General features: G+C 45.2%; 1 pseudogene; it reads right to left on the reverse strand.

Annotated features, from left to right (window-relative positions):
- Positions 1–1,720: 1,720 nt before the first annotated feature.
- On the reverse strand, positions 1,721–3,196 carry LOC149213205 (18S ribosomal RNA; annotated as a pseudogene).
- Between the last annotated feature and the right edge of the window lie 1,069 nt (positions 3,197–4,265).

Raw genomic sequence — 4,265 nt, forward strand, 5'->3', positions numbered from 1 at the left:
TGATAGCCCATCTTTCTTTGTCTCTGTAGAGTTTTTCAGTGGCATGTTTCAGTCCTATTCCCCATTACTGAGAAAATGTAAGTCACCAGTTCGAGTAAAAGATACTATCATTACCACCTAGATGATTAGACATCCAACCCGTAATCACAACGACCCAATTGCAAGAGCAGAGCTCTACCAACTGAGCTATATCCCCCGTACTTTGACCAAGTGGTCCATACATGAAAGAAAAAAATAAATAAATAAGATGTTTTTTATTTTTCTTCCTACGATTTTCCCTGGCGCAGTTGGGCTATCCTGGACTTGAACCAGAGACCTTGCCCATGAAGTAAATCCTCGCACCTGCGATACTATCCAATCAACTAATTGGAAGAGAATCAATAGGTTCTTTTTCAGGAGTGATTCATCCTTACAGAACGCAGCATACAGCTTCCTCTCCATTGTACTGTGCTCTCCAAGTGTGCTTGTTCCCCTTTTCTTTTTATTTCCTCACCGAGCCAACGGCGAGCAAATGAAAATCACTTTTGATGAGAAAAGGAGGTGTTGAAAGACCCTCCTGGGCCAACCCCGGGACACTCCAAGATCCTTTTTCGAACCTGCTTTGCTCCCATGTGAGGAGATGGATAAAGACATCCCATCCGTTGCACTCATCCAAGGGTTTTTCATAGTGGGTGGTCGAAGACCAAGGAGTTATTTCTATTTACACCAAGCATTCTTCTATTCTTATGACTAGATCCAATCTACTGGGCTGTACAGAAAATGAATTGATAGAATTTGATTTCACGTTATTCCTTTAGGGAATAATGAGGAGATCCTATCGATTGCTATTTACTATGGACCTCCAAAGCATGAAAAGGCTCGAATGGTATGATCCCTTCGTCACCCTACCTAGAATGAAAAGGGTGATCCCATAGTTCTTGGTTTGTGAAGATGTGTTGTTAGGTGCTCTATTTTCCACATCTAGGCTGAACTTCATCCTGTGCCCAAGAGATAGCAATCCATACACTGATAAGGGATGTATGGATTCTCGAGAAGAGAGGATTCGAGGTGGATAACCACCATCACTCCTAAACCGCCCAGATCCACAAATGAATAGAAATTTGGATCTGTATTCGATCTCACCTGAATTGCCCCATCTATCCTCCTGAGGATAAGTTTAGTTCCAAACCCCGGTTCAAACAAACAGGAGGAGTACGCCATGCTAATGTGACTTGGATGATCCACATCTCTGGGTCAGGTACTGATGAGCACATTGAACTATCCATGTGACTGAGAGCCTTCACAGCCCAGGCACAACGACGCGATTATCAGGGGCGCGCTCTACCGCTGAGCTAATAGCCCATCGTGCAGGCCTCTGGGTATGGAGACCTTCCCCTACACCAACACCAATATATTGGCAGAACCAATATAGAAAATAAGCTAATAGCCCATTGTGCAGGCCTCCCGGGGATGGAGGCCTCAATATATCCAAAATAGCAGAAGAGAAACCCTAACACTTTTTTTGCTACCCCATGTCCCTGCCTGAGTGGCAACATGGGGAGGAAAATGGGAGATGGGATTCTATCAACTTGTTCCAACCTGGGATGATAAGCTCATGGTTTCACTTCACTATCGAGACCCAAAAGAATACTTCCATCTACGAGTTTTACTCAGATGTGAGTCCTTTCGGAAGCAGTGTCAAACGAAGAAGCCCAAAAAGCATTAGCTCTCCCTAAAAAGGGGGTGATCCAACCGCACCTTCCAGTACAGATACCTTGTTACGACTTCACTCCAGTCACTAGCCCAGCCTTCGGCATCCCCCTCCTTGCGGTTAAGGTAATGACTTGGGGCATGGCCATCTCCCATAGTGTGACGGGCGGTGTGTACAAGGCTCGGGAATGGATTCACTGCCGTATGGCTGACCGACGATTACTAGCGATTGCGGCTTCATGCAGGCGAGTTGCAGCCTACAATCCAAACTGGGGCCAGGTTTTTTAGGTTAGCTTGCCCTCGCAGGGTCGCAACCCTTTGTCCCGGTCATTGTAGCACGTGTGTCACCTAGGGCGTAAGGGGCATGATGACTTGACGTCATCCTCACCTTCCTCCGACTTATCACCGGCATTCTGTTCAGGGTTCCAAACTAAATGTTGGCAACTAAACACGAGGGTTGTGCTCATTGCGGGACTTAACCCAACACCTTATGGCATGAGCTCACGACAGCCATGCACCACCTGTGTCTGCATTCCCGGAGGGACTCCTCTCCTTCGGGAGGATTCACGGCATGTCAAACCTTGGTAAGGCTCTTCGCTTTGCATCGAATTGAACCACATGCTCCACCGCTTGCGCGGGCCCCCGTCAATTCCTTTGAGTTTCATTCTTGCGAACGTACTCTCCAGGCGAGATACTTAACGCATTAGCTACAGCACTACGCGGGTTGATACGCATAGCACTTAGTATCCATCATTTACGGCTAGGACTACTGGGGTATCTAATCCCATTTGCTCCCCTAGCTTTCGTCTCTCAGTGTCAGTGTCGGCCCAACAGAGTGTTTTCGCTGTTGGTGTTATTTCCGATCTCAATGCATTTCACCGCACCACTGGAAATTCCCTCTGCCCCTACCGTACTCTAGCTTGGTAGTTTCCACCACCTATCCAGGGTTGAGCCTTGGGATTTGATGGCGGACTTGAAAAGAAACCTATAGATGCTTTACACCCAATCATTCCAGATAACGCTTGCATCCTCTGTCTTACCGCGGTTGCTGGCACAGAGTTATCCGATGCTTATTCCTCAGATACCATCATTTTTTCTTCTTCGAGAAAAGAAGTTCATGACCCATGGGCCTTCTGCCTTCACGCGGCACTACTTCATCAGGCTCTCACCCATTGTGGAGAATTCCCAATTCTTGCCTCCCGTAGGAGTCTGGACCGTGTCTCAGTCCCAGTGTGGGTGATCATCCTCTTGGACCAACTACTGATTGTCGCCTTGGTAACTCATTACCTCACCAACTAACTAATCAGACGCGAGCCCCTCTTTGAACAGATTCCTCCTTTTGCTCGTCAGCCTATGGGGTATTAGCAGCCGTTTCCAGCTGTTTTTCCCCTCCCAAGGGCAGGCTCCTATGCATTACTCACCCGTCCGCCACTAGAAACACCACTTCCCGTCCGACTTGCATGTGTTAAGCATGCCACCAGTGTTCATCCTGAGCTAGGATCAAAATCTCCATGAGATTCATAGTTGCATTACTTATAGCTCCCTTGTGGACAAGGCTGACTCAACATCATCTCTAGGCATAACTTGTCTCCATTTGCTTTATATAAGCTCAGCCTGGAGTTTCCAGTATAGCCATCCCTACCCTCTCTGTCAATCCCATGGGCCTAACATGACGATAGAGCCATAAAAGAGATGGAAGGACTCAAGAACATATTTCAGCAAATGCTCTCAGGCATAACTTGTCTCCATTTGTTTCACATTAGCTCAGCCCGGAGTTTCCAGTATAGCGATCCTTACCCTACGAGCTACTATATATATGTTCTCAACCTAATATCTATAAAGATAGATGGATCATCCATATCCAATTTATTGTCCATCTACCATAGTAGACTCACTCATTCATATATGATGAGGGGGCCCTTTTAACTCAGCGGTAGAGTAACGCCATGGTAAGGTGTAAATCATTGGTTCAAGTCCAATAAAGGGCTCATGTTTCCCACGAAGAAAGAAGGCTCGCGTGTCAATTTCTCATCGTATGATCCACATATTTTCAAGATGAAAACCCTTTTACAGGGACCAAAATTATCTGTCATGATAGGTTTCAGGCAAAACATTTGTTATGATGGAGTCTCACAACTAATATGGGGGGAGGACCACTATATTTTTATCAATAATAGTCTTCTTCATCCTGCTACTATAGGATCAGTATATAGTTTACTCAATATTTGTCTATTTTGAACATATCAGAGGTATTATGGATACTTGGTAATTTTAAATTACTAGTCTTCAAAAGAAGTGGAAAAAACGGAAGAGAAGTAAGTGAACCTGACCCATTGGCTTATGAATATATAAGCTACTCTGGTATTTAAATTTGATGGAGATTAGGAAAGTGAACCTTTCCTATCTGAAATTAATCGATCTTATTTAGTTGATCGAACTCCCTATTTGGTTGTTGATTGACTGTTTCGTTGGATCGATTTTTATGATCTCTTCTCCCTTCCCTGGACAGAAAGAGATATAGATCTTGAAGTAAGTCCATTCCGAGCCAAATTACGGACAACGTATTTTCTCTGTTT

This window comes from Pinus tabuliformis, chromosome 1_1, assembly GCF_031772625.1.
Source record: "Pinus tabuliformis cultivar Carrire ecotype Pingquan chromosome 1_1, CPIR1, whole genome shotgun sequence".
NCBI lineage: Eukaryota > Viridiplantae > Streptophyta > Pinopsida > Pinales > Pinaceae > Pinus > Pinus tabuliformis.